The following is a 16,563-nucleotide window of genomic DNA, read 5'->3' as shown; positions in this document are numbered from 1 at the left end:
ATGCTAAGTTTACATTTGTTTCCTATTCATACAGTCTGCTTCCCCAAACATAAGTTTGGAAGTTAAAGGCTATATTAATCTAAAACCTGGGATATAGACAATAAAGTACACACAAAATAAAGGTAGTGCACACTAAGAAGCGTGCAGTGCTTGCCCAGAGCTCCTAAGCATACACGTGTCTATGGACCAAGAGTATAAAGTCCCAAAAGGAATCCTAAATAGAATATAAGGATAAAGAGAGAAAGGTCAAAGAACTCCTGCTGCTCCTCAGTCAGATCAGGGATGGATCTTAAAATGCAAGGAAAAAGAGCAAGCACAGGGAGTTAGTTAAGGAGGAACTTAAGTCATTTTTTCATCTTTCCATCTATTAAATCCTCTGCCTTTGTTGTTTTAACTTTGGATAGTAAAACATTTTTTTTTTCTGCCAGTAAATACCTTAAACAGCCCACTTCCTGTTTCTTGTCTGGAAGGGATGAGCCCGATGTTCGCCTGTTCGCCGATCAGCAAACAATATGCAGTGTGCACGGCAAATTCGAAAGCCTCTGGAACACCCTTAAAGTCTATGGGACACTACATGAAAAATCAAATGTGCTAATTTTAAAGGCTTATATGCAAGTTATTGTCATAAAAAAGTTTGGGGATCCGAGTCCTCCCCCAGGGGACATGTATCATTGCAAATTCTTTTTTTTAAATGGCCATTTTTTTTTAGGAGCAGTGATTTTTTTTAAATGCTTAAAGTGAAAAAATAAAAATGAAATATTCCTTTAAATATCGTGTCTGGGGGGTGTCTATAGTATGCCTGTAAAGTGGTGCATTTTTCCTGTATTTAGAACATTACCACAGCAAAATTATATTTCAAAAGGCAATATAGATAAAACTCATTGAAAAAAAGAGCATGGGTCCCCCCGAGTCCATTACCAGGCCCTTTGGGTCTGGTATGAAAATTAACGGGAACCCCCAACCAAAATTTAAAAAAAAATTGCGTGGGGGTCCCCCTAAGATCCATACCAGGTCCTTCCTTTAGAAATGTAATTTTGCTGTGGTACTGTTCTAAACACGCGAAAAATGGGCCACTTTGCAGGCATATTATAGGCACTCCACAGGCGCGATATTTAAAGGAATATTTCATTTTTATTGTGTAGCCTTATGAGTTTATGTGAAATCTCCATTAATACCTGTACAATATTGTAATTAGAAATATATTTCAGTTAGAGGGAAATATATATTTAAAGTATTGAGTGTTGTGTTGGTGTTACTGTAATTAGTTCAACTTCAAAGCTTGGCCTTTTGTTTTCCCTGATAACATCTCACCTGGGAAGTAAACAACTTTCTTTGACTCATCCAATCAGGCTGTTCCCAATATACATTTACTAGGTACAGTGACCAATTAGGGAGAATTATATTAGCCACACTACAGAAAGTAGGGGGGGGGATATAATGCTTTGTGAGCAAGTTAACTCGCTCTGGTGTGGGAACACACGGCAGTCACCATGGGCTGACCTGAAGTTAACAGGTAATCTAACTCTAAACTTGCACCTTATATTGTATTGTAAATATGGTTCTGTGAGTAATTTGTAAATATCGTGTACGCCAGGGGACCTACACTGTACATTGTGTTGTAAATACTGTCTGGTGTGTAATTTGTATATATTATGTAACTCTATGAATAAATGTGTATTGCGGATTGAACTACCTCCTTTGTACAAAATCTCTCAGATCTAGATATGTATATGTCCTTACTACTACAATGAGTGAGGTGTATGCACATAATCATAATTACTAGGCAACAATTGTTTCACTTTAAGCATTAAAAAAATCACTGCTCCCAGAAAAATGCCTGTTCAAAAAAAAAAAAATTGCATTGATACATGTCCCCTGGGGCAGTACCCAGCTCCCCAAACACTTTTTATGACAATAATATAAGCCTTTAAAATTAGCAATTTTGATTTTTCATGTTCGTGTCCCATATACTTTAAGGCCGCGTACACACGCGGGGACTGTTCGCCCAACTTTGTCCGTCAAACAGTTTCGGCAAACAGTCCGCTCAAAATTAGCATGGACGGACATGGCCACACACGACGGACGAACAGTTTGCTGAAACCGTGCGCGATGACGTGAACGGCACGTACGACGGGACGAAAAATACGACGTCCTATACACTGCATTATAACTTTCTGCGTGAAAATCCTTTCTGAGCATGCGCGCAACTTTGTTTGACGAACAAGCCTACACACGCGGGGACTGTCCGCTGAAACAAGGTTTCAGCGGACAGTTTTTCGGAATTTCCGAAAAACCTTGTTCAGCGGACTGTTCGCTGAAACTGTCCGCTGAAAGCCCACACACGAGCGGACTGTCCGCTGAAACTTGGTTTCAGCGGACAGTTTCAGCGAACAGTCCCCGCGTGTGTACGCGGCCTAACAGTGTACGTGTGTTCTTCAGAATTTTTTGCCTGTTCGATATGTTCTGGTCCAAACTGAACTGGGGGATGTTCGAATCATCCCTATTGTCTGGTAAAAAGCCTAGGATTATGACATCATGCATAGCTCTCTCTCTTACTCTCATGAGAGTTTACCAGGAAGAGGGCAAATGACAGCTGCAGAGCTGGAGGTGTGCTTCTGTGTGTCTGTGTAAATCCAGGAAGTGAACAGGCAGCAGCTTCAGCTGCTCACAATTAAAAGGGATTCAGTCAGACTCAGTGGAGGGAGATGTATTGGACATATTTGGCAAGTACAGAATCACAGTATATATAAAATAGTATGCAAAGTGGTTGGAGGGAAGCTTCAGAATGGCAAATATGTTTTTATTACAAATTATGTGAGCAAACTGCATAAGCAATACCTTATTGTACAAAGCACACTTACATGTTTAATACATTCTTAGTATCGGGTAAGAATGAGACAATGTAATTGAAACTTGGCAAGAAACGAGCCCATTTCACCCTTCTGGGAGAGAGGTGTTTAGCCTCAGACAAGAATGTGAGGTTCTTATGGTCAGTAAGAATGAGAACCGGCACAGTGGTACCTTCGAGGAGATGTCTCCATTCTTTCAGGGCTAAAATGATTGCTAACAGCTCTCTGTCACCAATCTCGTATTTGCACTCTGCAGGTGACAATATCTTGGAAAAGTAGCCACAAGGATGCAAAGCGCTCTCAGTGGTGGGACATTGAGACATAAGAGTGCCAACTCCAGTCTCAGAAGCATCAACCTCAAGGATAAAAGGGAATGTAGGATCAGGATGTGCCAACACAGGAGTAGAAACAAAAGCAGCCTTGAAACTCTCGAAGGCCTTTACAGACTCCAGAGACCAACTCTGTGGGTTACCGTCCTTTCTGGTCATATCAGTCAGAGGCTTGACCAGAGAGGAGAAGTTACGATAAACTTCTGATAATAGTTGGAAAAGCCCAGAAAATGCTGCAGAGGACATAAACCCATGGGTCGGGCCACTATAGGACTACTGAAAGTTTCTCTGGATCCATCAACAAACCGGCAGTGGAAATTATGTAACCCAGGAATTTAACTTGTTCACAATGGAACTCACACTTCTCCAATTTACAATAGATATTGTTCTCTCTCAGTTTCTGAAGCACACGACAGACATTTGTGTGGTGGCTCTTCAGGGTCTTGGAAAATAGGAGGATATCATCGAGATAAACCATCACACATAACTGCAACAAATCTCGGAGGACATCGTTAATGAATTCCTGGAAACCTGCCGGGCGTGTTTTGCCTGCATCTATCTAGCAAGGTTACTTTGTGGTATAAGCAAGGAAGCTGAGACTTCTGCAGTGTGTAAATGGTGCGTAAATATGCATTTAATATACAAAATGCTGTACAAACAAAACTATTACAATCTTATGCCGCATACACACGATGAAACAATCGGGTGGAAAAGTCTGGCAAACTCAAGTCCGCTGGACAATCCCCCCGTGTGTAGCCTCCGGCAGACTTTTTTTACCTGAAAGTACGGGGGACTTAGAAAGTAGTTTTGCACTCCAATCTTCCCGCCGGACTGGCATACGCATGGCCGGATTGTCCGCCGAAATGCGAGTCCGGTGGGAAGATTGGAGTGCAAAACTACTTTCTAAGTCCACCGTACTTTCAGGTAAAAAAAGTCTGCCGGAGGCTACACACGGGGGGATTGTCCAGCGGACTTGAGTTTGCCGGACTTTTCCACCCGATTGTTTCATTGTGTGTATACGGCATAAGATTGTACTTTTGAAATGAACGGACTTTTCCCGCCCGGAGAAAAGTCCGCTCATTTTGAGTGGGTCTCCAGGTAGGTGGGGCCCGCAAAGGAGACGTCGCTGACCCCGCCACCTGGTATGGACTTAAAGGGGAACCCCAACACCGAAAAAAATCGGCGTGGGGGTGCCCCCAGGGTCCACATCAGACCCTTGTCCGAGCACGCTACCCGGCCGGCCAGGAAAGGGGGGACGAGCGCCCCCCCACCCCAAAGCACCTTGTCCCCATGTTGATGAGGACAAGGGCCTCTTCCCGACAACCCTGGCCGTTGGTTGTCGGGGTTTGCAGGCGGGGAGCTTATCAGAATCTGGAGCCCCCTTTAATAAGGGGGCCCCCGGATACTGGCCCCCCACCCTATGTGAATGAGTATGGGGTACAATGTACCCCTACCCATTCACCTGTGAAAAAAAGCACACAAAAAAAACACAACAAAAATAGTTTATTGCACAGCTCTGGGGGGTCTTCCGTCTTCGGGGGTCTTCTCGCTGGACTCCTCCGCTATCTTCTGCTAGCTCGTTTACTAGAGGAGGAGCCCGGCTTTCTTCCTCACCGCCGGCCTCTTCTTCTGACTTCGGGGGTCTTGTCCCCCTCTTTTGTTCTTCTGCCGGGCCACCGCGCCTTCTTATAGCTCTTTGTCAGGTGGAGGCCCAGTCTTCTGTCGCCGCTGACGTCGCCGCCTTCTGCTCTTCTGTTCTTCTCTTCAGATGTTGCCTCGTCGCATCCTCCACTCACAATGGCTCCGACGCGATGTGCGGCGACTTATATAGGGACATCACTGGATGATGTCCCCGCCCATTATGGTGTCACAGTCCCAGAGGATGCTGGGACTGTGACATTATAATAGGCGGGGACATCATCCGGTGATGTCTCTATATAAGTCGCCGCGCGCCTGGTCCCTGTCATTGTGAGCGGAGGGAGCGACGAGTCAACATCTGAAGAGAAGAACAGAAGAACAGAAGGCGGTGACGACAGCGGCGACAGAAGACCGGGCCACCGCCTGTAAAAGAGCTATAAGAAGGTGCGTTGGCCCGGCAGAAGAACCAAAGAGGGGGACAAGACCCCTGAAGTTAGAAGAAGAGGGCGGCGGCGAGGAAGAAAGCCGGGCTCCTCCGTTAGTAAAAGAGCTAGAAGAAGATAGCGGAGGAGTCCGGCGAGAAGACCCCCGAAGACGGAAGACCCCCGGAGCTGTGCAATAAACTATTTTTACCCTGTGTTGTGTTTTTTTTTGTACTTTTTTCACAGGTGAATGGGTAGGGGTACATTGTACCCCATACTCATTCACATAGGGTGGGGGGGCTGGTATCCAGGGGCCCCCTTATTAAAGGGGGCTCCCGGATTCCGATAAGCCCCCCGCCTGCAGACCCCGACAACCAACAGCCAGGGTTGTCGGGAAGAGGCTATTGTCCTCATCAACATGGGGACAAGGTGCTTTGGGGTGGGGGGGGGCGCGCAGCCCCCCCTTACCCAAGGCACCCCCCATGTTGAGGGCACGCGGCCTGGTACGGCTCAGGGGGGGCACTCGCTCGTCCCCCCCTTTCCTGGCCGGCCGGGTAGCGTGCTCGGACAAGGGTCTGATGTGGACCTGGGGGGACCCACGCCAATTTTTTCAGCGTTGCGGTTCCCATTTAAGTCCATACCAGGTGGCGGGGCCAGCGACGTCTCCTTCGCTGGCCCCGCCTACCTGGAGACGCGCTCGAAATGAGTGGACTTTCCTCCGCGTGTGTGGGCGAGTCCGTTCATTTCAAAAGTACGGCGGACTTAGTACGCCGTATTAGTCTGCTGAAAAAGTGCCGTGTGTGGGCAAGTAGCCCGTTCGGAAAGTCGGACGGACAGTCGGCTACGTGTGTATACGGCATAAGGAGTACAATACAAGACTGACAGATATCTATAACAAGCAAAATGTCTAGCAAATTAACAGCCTATGGTCTATAACAGTACAAATACACTTAAAAGTTACTTATCTTCTGTTACTGTATGTTCGTGATCTCCATTGGCAACAATTCAGCTTGAGACCAGACACATTGCTTGTATCATGAGTGTCTTCCGATCTTAAAACATGATGATGTGTGTGTTCCAGCTTATGCCTGAATTTCACTTTTATGTGTACAAGTTTGTTGCCAAAAGTTAATGGTTACAAACTTGTTTCTTTAACAACCGACTAACAGTCATTTTTTCAGTTTGAGAGTCCCTCTTACCTGCTTACTGTAGCTATAGAGACAATAGCCTATTCAAACTGTCAATTTGAATACAGGCGTACCCCACTTTTAAGTACACAATAAGGTTTATTTACGAAAGCTGGAAAGTGCAAAATCAGGCTCACTTCTGCATAGAAACCAATGAGTTTCCAGGTTTTATTACCAAAGCTTAATTGAACAAGCAGGGGTTAGAAGCTCATTGGTTTCTATGCAGGAGTGAGCCTGATTTAGCATTTTACAGCTTTAGTAAATAAACCGTATTGTGTACTTAAAAGTGGCTATGCTTGTACAACAATGGTATGTATATACAAACCCATTGTATGCACCAGCATTTGTTTGAGAAATCTACTCAAGCCAAAACCTGACAGTATCTCTATGAGCAACCACTATTTTGTAATGTTATGTGTGATTAATATAAAAAAAATCATATTTTAACAAACGCAACACAGGGCGTTACAAAAAACCAAAAGGCATTACAAGCTACTCATAATGGCCTGTTCTGGTATTAACCACTTGCCGCCCGCCATATAGCAATATGACTTCAACAAAGTTGCGATTGCGATATCCTGACCACATGTCATATGATGTCGCCAGGATATCAAGCCACTGTGCCCCCCACAAGGAGAGTGCATTGTGGTGATCATTGTTGCAGTGTGTCAGTCTGACACACCGTAACTCTGATCTAGGTAAAGAGTCTCTGACTGAGACTCTTTACCATGTGATCTGCCGTGTCCAATCATGGCTGATCACAGTGTAAACAGGAGGAGCCATTGATCAGCTTTTCCTCACTCGCGTCTGTCAGACACAAGTAGGGGAGAGCTGATCGGTTGCTCCTCTGATGGGGGGGTCTGATTAATTATCAGTGCAGACCCCCCGAGGATGCCTACACTGGATCACCAGGGATGCCACCAGGACCACCAGGGATTCCCACCACTATCTACTACCACTGCTGTGATGCCCCAGGCAGCATCAGGTTAGTGCCAGTACCACAAACACCCACGCACGCAGCATACACCTCCCTTAGTGGTATGGTATCTGAATGGATCAATATCTTATCTGATCAGATATGTACTAGCATCCCCATCAGTTTAGGGTTCTCAAAAATGCAGTGTTAGCGGGATCAGCCCAGATACCTGCTAGCACCTGCGTTTTGTCCCTCCGCCCAGCCCAGCCCAGCCCACCCAAGTGCAGTATCGATCGATCACTGTCACTTACAAAACCCTAAACACATAACTGCAGATCAGTCAGGCCTGATCCCTGCAATCGCAAAAAAAAAATTGATAGCGTTTTGATACAGTTGCTGACAGCCTAGGAGATTTTTTACCTGTGAGTCTCACTAGTGTACCACTAAATTTAGAGCCCAAAATGGCAAATCGAAGGTACACTAGTGAAGAGGCCTTCACGTTTCTGAGCATGAAAGATAGTGAAGAGGAAGTCACTCATCTGTCAGATTCAGGCTCAGAATACAATCCTGTAGATGACAGCGGCTCCATGACAGATAGATCTGACAACGGAGTTGTGGTCCCTGCCAAGGTCAGGCGTTCCAGACCCCGATCTTCTACTCCTGCTGTTGAGGTGCAAGAATCGCAGAGCTCTCGTATGGAGCAGAGAAGTACTAGCACCGCTATTCCTTCAGGTGAACTGGCAAGCACTAGCGGGCTAGTACACCCTGGTTGTATATCCAGCACTGCAGTAACACTTGGTGATGTGGCGAGTCCCATAAGTGCAGTTGAAGCTGGTGAGGTGGCAAGCATAAGTAGTGTCCCACTGCCAATAAGAAAAAAAAGACAGGCCCGTCGAGCCCATAGTGCCCTTCCTGCAGAATTCGCCAATCCTAATTGGGAACCCACTACTTTTTCAGCACCCGTACTTTCCCCATCCACTGGCCAACCCAGCATTCAGGTAGAAACAGTTGATTTTATGTCACTTGATTTTTCTTCGCTGTTTTTCACTGAAGATCTCTATAGATCTATTGTGGACCAAAGCAATTTGTATGCTGATCAACACATCACCACTATTCCCCAGTCCTCCCTTGCCAGAGATTGGAAACCAATTACAGTTTCCCAATTTAAGACCTTTCTGGACCTTTCCCTCCTCATGGGCATAACCAAAGAGAGTGAGTTGCGGTCATATTAGTCCACTGACCCAATTCACCATATGCCCGTGTTCTCTGCTTCCACGGCCAGGGCACAATATGAGCAGATCTTGCGGTTCACGCACTTCAACAACAATGAACTCTGTCATCCTCGTGGAGACCCTGGATATGATTGGCTCTACAAAATTTGGCCCCTTGTAAACCTTGTAAATGTTTTTCAGACTTGTTTACTCCCCATCAAGGTATCTGCATTGATGAGTCCCTGATTAAGTTTTCTGGCCACTTGTCATTCAAACAGTACCTTCCCAGCAAGAGTGCCAGATACGGGGTCAAGATGTATAAGCTCTGTGAAAGGGCCACAGGCTATACATGTAGTTTGATGGTTTACGCGGGAAGAGATAGTCACGTAGAGCGGACAAACTGACCTGACTACATAGGAAGCGCTGGCAAGATTGTGTGGGACTTGGTGTCACCCTTATTCGGAAAGGGTTACCACTTGTCACTTTTTAGTCACTTGTTTGATCAACAGATTGGAGCATGTGGCGACCTGAGTTTTCCCTAGCAGCTTGTAGATTCCCATCTTAGGCTGAGGGAGAGAGCCTGCTTGAAGTGATTTCTTTCTTACCTCCCTTCATGCAGACACGACGGTCCAAATTACTACAGTGACTCGTGTCGAGAAACTCCTCTGTGTCCACAAATATAACCCCCAATATGGGAGGGTGGACCTCAATGACCAGTTGTTGGCACCATACCTAGTTGCCCATAAGGCCAGATGCTGGTACAAAAAAAGTGTCTGTTTATTTATTTCAATTGGCTTTGCTGAATGCTCATGTGCTATACAGAGCTTTAGGATGAACTGGATCCTTCCTTAAATTCCAGGCAGAGATCGTCAGAGCCCTTCTGTTTCCAGATGCTTCTCCACCTCACTTTCCCAATCCAAATGCATTAAGCCAGCTGCATGAGAGGCATTTTCCTTATATCGTCCTGAGCACCCCTACCCAATGTGCCCCCCCCCCCCGAAGAAAATGTTTGTTGAAAGCATTTTGGCCTAAATATATGACTAAAATTGAGTTTATTGGATTTTTCTCATAACAAAAATTAGAAAATATCTTTTTTTTTTCAAAAAAATGTTTCCGTTTATATCACAAAAAATAAAAATCGCAGAGGCAATCAAATACCATCAAAAGAAAGCTCTATTTGTGAGGAAAAAAGAACGCAAATTTTGTCTGGGTATAACATTGCATGACTGCGCAATTACCAGTTAAAGCAGTGCAGTGCCAAATTGTAAAAATGCCTCTGGTCTTTGACCAGGCAAATGGTCCGGGGTTGAAGTGGCTAGAGATGTGACCAAGGTGAAGGCAGAGATCATCTGGGCTGGGCGGCTTAAGTAGGTAGGACTGACAAGCAGGATATCATCAACAGGTGAGTCACTATGGAGAGAAAGGAGCTGGCAATTAGCTGAAAGCTGAGCGGCCAGCTTTGAGAAGGAAGGACTAAGCCCAGCCCTGACAGTTGATTGCCCAATAGCTAACAATCAGAATTTAAGCACAGTTTTTTAACGGAATGTAAGCTTTTAAATCCTTTTCCCCACAACAGACTGTGTACTCTGCTGTTGCAGTGAAAGTGGGGCTAAAACGTGGTGAGGCTGGAACATATAAATGCCACCTTTATTGACTCTTATAAGCCAAACAACCCAGGATATCATCAACAGGTGAGTCACTATGGAGAGAAAGGAGCTGGCAATTAGCTGAAAGCTGAGCGGCCAGCTTTGAGAAGGAAGGACTAAGCCCAGCCCTGACAGTTGATTGCCCAATAGCTAACAATCAGAATTTAAGCACAGTTTTTTAACGGAATGTAAGCTTTTAAATCCTTTTCCCCACAACAGACTGTGTACTCTGCTGTTGCAGTGAAAGTGGGGCTAAAACGTGGTGAGGCTGGAACATATAAATGCCACCTTTATTGACTCTTATAAGCCAAACAACCCAGGATATCATCAACAGGTGATTCACTATGGAGAGAAAGGAGCTGGCAATTAGCTGAAAGCTGAGCGGCCAGCTTTGAGAAGGAAGGACTAACCCCAGCCCTGACAGTTGATTGCCCAATAGCTAACAATCAGAATTTAAGCACAGTTTTTTAACGGAATGTAAGCTTTTAAATCCTTTTCCCCACAACAGACTGTGTACTCTGCTGTTGCAGTGAAAGTGGGGCTAAAACGTGGTGAGGCTGGAACATATAAATGCCACCTTTATTGACTCTTATAAGCCAAACAACCCAGGATATCATCAACAGGTGAGTCACTATGGAGAGAAAGGAGCTGGCAATTAGCTGAAAGCTGAGTGGCCAGCTTTGAGAAGGAAGGACTAAGCCCAGCCCTGAAAGTTGATTGCCCAATAGCTAACAATCAGAATTTAAGCACAGTTTTTTAACGGAATGTAAGCTTTTAAATCCTTTTCCCCACAACAGACTGTGTACTCTGCTGTTGCAGTGAAAGTGGGGCTAAAACGTGGTGAGGCTGGAACATATAAATGCCACCTTTATTGACTCTTATAAGCCAAACAACCCTGGTTCAAAAGTTTTTCAGTGCAAAGGTTAGAAAGAATATGCACTGTGAAATTCACCATAAACCTGCCTGGACCTTGAACATTCAGAATTGTCAGGGCTGGCTTAGCCCTTCCTTCTCTGGGCTGGCTGCTCAGCTGTCGACTAATTGCCAGCTTTCATCTCTCTCCACAGTTACCAGCTGTTCCTGATCATGCTCGTCTGACCTGCCTACTTAAAGCTGTCCAGCTCACTTCACCTCTGCCTTCACCTTGGTCACATCACAAGAAACCATCTCCTGCGGTTCTGTTAAAGACTGGCTTGCTGACATCCCTTCTGGCTCCTTATTCTGCTTGCTGTTGCTCTACTTGGATTCCTGATTTCTGGCCTGGCTGATTACCCGATCTGGTTATTGAACTCTGGACTGGCTGACTACTCTATCAGGTTACTGGATCCTGGCTATGCTTTGACTACGCTTTTTCTATTTACCTTTTTATTTCTATTTAATAAACAAGTGTGATTTAATTGTACTTCTGTCTCGGTCTGATTCATGGTTTCTGACAAGAATTTGAGTCAAAATCATAATAGTCCCAAAACCGCATGCCTAGTTCAGACTTAGAAAACTTTTAAATGTTATATTTACGTGTTTGTTAATTTTGAAGTAAAGTACTTTGGTAATTAAACATGCATGGGTAAAATATGTGTGCATTAAAAATGAATGAGACAGCTGTTTACTAACCTATCTCTAGAGCTTATATATTTTATCTGGTACATAAGGATTGTATAACCATTCACAACCAAATTATTTTCCAAACAGAAATGAAAAGTGCACCCTGTATACATGGGTTACCCATGATAATATACACTTTACTTATTAACAATTTCACAAAATAAAACATGATTTAAAAGTATATTCAAGCATTTAAGACCGAACTCCAGGAAATAGTATAAGTATCAGAATTTAAAGTGGTTCTAAAGGTAGAAGGTTTTCTACTTTAAAATATTTTCTGCACTAAGGTACAAAACCTGTGTGAAGCTCCCCCCCACCCCCAACCCCACCTTATACTTACCTGAGCTTGATATTGATCCAGTGCTGTGCTCGAGAGCAGCAGCTCTCCTCGTTCTCTCCCTCTTTTTTTTTAAATCAGTTAATTTTTATCAAGAAAATACAATTGTTTTCCATTTTTATATCAACATTACTTAAATAGTTTACCTTTTTGCAAAACAAGAAGCGAAAACATAACAGTCAGAAGAAATAGGGAAGCAAACCATATTTTCTCTTTTGTCCCCCCCCTCCCCCCTCCCCCCCTCCCTCCCCTCCTCCCTCTCCTTTCCCCCTATATTCCTCTCTTTCCTCTTACATACTCAGCCTTTCTCACTCATATCTAAATATTCCAAATTATTCCAACTCCAACCATCGCTTTCATATTATCTCAAATTTTTTTATAGTTACCCCTCTTCTTGTATATATATCTAAAGTTGGAGGATTTTTTTCCTGCCACTTATGTGCAATTTGTTTCCTTCCTTGAAACAAGCATCTAGTTATTGCGGTCTGTGTGGATCCTACTACACCTTCCTCTTCTATTAAACCCAGGCAAACCTTGCCCCCCATAAACAGCGATGTCCCAAACACGATTTTTTTTTTTCTATTATTCCTCTCCAATACCTGTATAGCTTGGGGCATCACCAGATCATATCCACCAAGTCTCCTTTCCTGTCCCCACATATTTGACATTCGGCCTCCTCCCAAACAAAAACAGCTTTGCGGGTGTGTAATATGACCCATATACCAGGTATAAATGGAATATGATCTGTGAGGGGGAGAGCGAGGCCTTAGGTCCTAATGCCAAGACCCGCCTCCATTGCTCCTCCGTTATTAGCCCTATGTCCTTCTCCCACTTAGCCCTGTTATCAGATTCCACCTCTCCTTCCTGTTCTGCTCCCCTTATATGCTCATACATATCAGAAATCCTTAGTCCTTTAGATGTTCTAGCATTAACTAGTTTCCTAAGAAGGGGCATTTCACTCCACTCTGGTGCCTTCCCTCTAAATTGTGTATCCAGGGCATGCCTGACTTGCAGGTATCTATAAAATAATCAGTTTGAAACCTCATATTCTTCGCTTATCTCCTGATATGATTTCAATCTATCTGCTCTATATAACTGTGCTAGATAGTGTATGCCTTTCCTGATCCCATTACTCTATTTTCCCCATTACCTTAAGTATTTTTAGATTTTTATCATCCCATATAGGGGAAAACTCTGAAAATCCATCATAGCCCAACTTGATCTTAACAAATTCCCAACTTTTCACGATTAATTGGGTTGTTGGACATCTAGATCCAAAGGAATTTGCTTCCACCGTCCCCACTACTGTATTGTGACTAGTATCATTCAGCAACAACTTGTTTCCTACCTCTCTTTCTACTGATAGATTGCTTCCTCTCATATGTAATTGTGCCGCCAAAAAATAATACATTGGATTCAGCAGTGCCAGCCCTCCCATCTCTATCGGCCGCTTTAGTGCCGGTAAGTGGATCCTTACCATTCCGTTTTTCCAAATTAATGCTCTAAATACACTGTCAAATTTTTTAAACCAATGTTTTGGAATCCATACTAGCGAGCTGTGTATTACATATAGTATTTACGGCATCCATAGCATCTTAATTAGATTGCACCGCACAACTACCGAGAGAGGTAGGCGATTCCAAACCCTGCTCTTCTGCCTCAATTTTGCCATAAGTGGGACTACATTTCCTTCTATGAACTGCCCTGGGTCTCTTTTCATATTAATACCCAGATATCTCATTTGGGATGAGATACCAGATGATGTCCCCGCCCATTATGGTGTCACAGTCCTCTGGGACTGTGACACCATAATGGATGGGGACATCATCCAGTGACGTCCCTATATAAGTCGCCGCGCGTCTTGCCCCCGTCATTGTGAGCAGAGAGAGCGACGAGGCAACATCTGAAGAGAAGAACAGAAGAACAGAAGGCGGCGACAGCGGCGACAGAAGACCGGGCCACCGCCTGTAAAAGAGCTAGAAGAAGGCGCAGTGGCCCGGCAAGAAGAACCGAAGAGGGGGACAAGACCCCCAAAGTCGGAAGAAGAGGGCAGCGGCGAAGAAGAAAGCCGGGCTCCTCCGCTAGCAAAAGAGCTAGAAGAAGATAGCGGAGGAGTCCAGCGAGAAGACCCCCAAAGACGGAAGACCCCCGGAGCTGTGCAATAAACTATTTTAACCATTGTGTGTTGTGTTTTTTCTTACATTTTTTACAGGTGAATGGGTAGGGATACATTGTATCCCATACTCATTCACATAGGGTGAGGGGGCGGTATCCGGGGGCCCCTTATTAAAGGGGGCTCCCGGATTCCGATAAGCCCCCCGCCCGCAGACCCCGACAATCAACAGCCAGGGTTGTCGGGAAGAGGCCCTTGTCCTCATCAACATGGGGACAAGGTGCTTTGGGGTGGGGGGGCGCACCCCCCCTTCCCCAAGGCACCCCCCATGTTGAGGGCACCCGGCCTGGTACGGCTCAGGGGGGGGGCGCTTCCTCGTCCCCCCCTTTCCTGGCCAGCCGGGTAGCGTGCTCGGACAAGGGTCTAATGTGGACCTGGGGGGGACCCCCACACTGATTTTTTCAGCGTTGGGGTTCCCCTTTAAGTCCATGCCAGGTGACGGGGCTAGCGACGCCACCTTCGCTGGCCCCGTCTACCTGGAGAAGCGCTCAAAATGAGTGGACTTTTCTCCGTGCGGGAAAAGTCCGCTCATTTCAAAAGTACAGCGGACTGGCATACCAACGGCCGGATTGTCCGCCGAAATGCAAGTCCGGCGGGAAGATTGGAGTGCAAAAATACTTTCTAAGTCCGCCGTACTTTCGAGTAAAAAAAGTCTGCTACACACGGGGGGATTGTCCGGCGGACTTGAGTTTGCTGGACTTTTCCACCCGATTGTTTGATTGTGTGTACGTGGCATAAGATGAAGAAATTAGTCCTTTAGATGTTCTAGCATTAACTAGTTTCCTAAGAAGGGGCATTTCACTCCACTCTGGTGCCTTCCCTCTAAATTGTGTATCCAGGGCATGCCTGACTTGCAGGTATCTATAAAATAATCAGTTTGAAATCTCATATTCTTCACTTATCTCCTGATATGATTTCAATCTATCTGCTCTATATAACTGTGCTAGATAGTGTATGCCTTTCCTGATCCCATTAATCTATTTTCCCCATTACCTTAAGTATTTTTAGATTTTTATCATACCATATAGGGGAAAACTCTGAAAATCCATCATAGCCCAACTTGATCTTCCACAGTCCCCACTACTGTATTGTGACTAGTATCATTCAGCAACAACTTGTTTCCTACCTCTCTTTCTACTGATATATTGCTTCTTCTCATATGTAATTGTGCCGCCAAAAAATAATACATTGGATTCAGCAGTGCCAGCCCTCCCATCTCTATCGGCCGCTTTAGTGCCAGTAAGTGGATCCTTAACATTCAGTTTTTCCAAATTAATGCTATTATTTATGGCATATTTACAAATAAAGCAATCAGGATGACTGGGGGTTGGGACTTTGAATGAAGCAGGCAGGTGTAAAACTTTTAAATTTATTGGAAAATCAATGGTAAGTTACATGAGGGTAATCATGAGTACACCAAGAAGACCAATATATTCCATTCAATGGATAAACATACAGCAATAACAACCACTAAAAATACAAATCACATATCACAAGTGATCAAGTAAGTAAAACATATAGTTGGCATAAAACATGGCATATAGTAGCTCTATGCATTTCGTGGATTCATCCACTCTTCAGGAGCATGCACGTAGAAAACTGAATGCTGTAGTATAATAATAACAAGAATATCTGTAAGGTCTGACCATGTCATGGAAAGCAGAGACATTTTTGGAATTTCCTTTCTTGGAAACCATCTTTGTCCAGTCCTGGTCTGCCTTAACCACCTCAGCTCCCACCAGTGATACCCGTATGGGGTTATTCTGATTCATTTTGCCACATTGCTACTGCATAGATACAGATAATGTATTTTGGGGGATTTATTCTAGCCTATATCACTTCTAATTACTTTATTTTAATCTCCGCTTTCCGTGACAGGGTCAGACCTTACAGATATTCTTGTTATTATTATACTACAGCATACAGTTTTCCACGTGCATGCTCCTGAAGAGTGGATGAATCCACGAAATGCATAGAGCTACTATATGCCATGTTTTATGCCAACTATATGTTTTATTTACTTAATGAGCACTTGTAATATGTGATTTGTATTTTTAGTGGTCAATTGTTATTGCTGTATGTTTATTCATTGAATGGAATATATTGGTCTTCTTGGTGTACTCATGATTACCCTCATGTAACTTACCATTGATTTTCCAATAAATGTAAATGTTTTACACCTGCCTGCTTCATTCAAAGTCCCAACCCCCAGTCATCCTGATTGCTTTATTCAAATAGGGATGGAGGCAACTG

This window comes from Lithobates pipiens, unplaced genomic scaffold (genome assembly GCF_037356315.1).
Source record: "Lithobates pipiens isolate NorthernLeopardFrog02 unplaced genomic scaffold, aLitPip1_a1.2 Scaffold_16, whole genome shotgun sequence".
Lineage (NCBI taxonomy): Eukaryota > Metazoa > Chordata > Amphibia > Anura > Ranidae > Lithobates > Lithobates pipiens.
Note: the sequence above shows the minus strand (reverse complement) of the source record.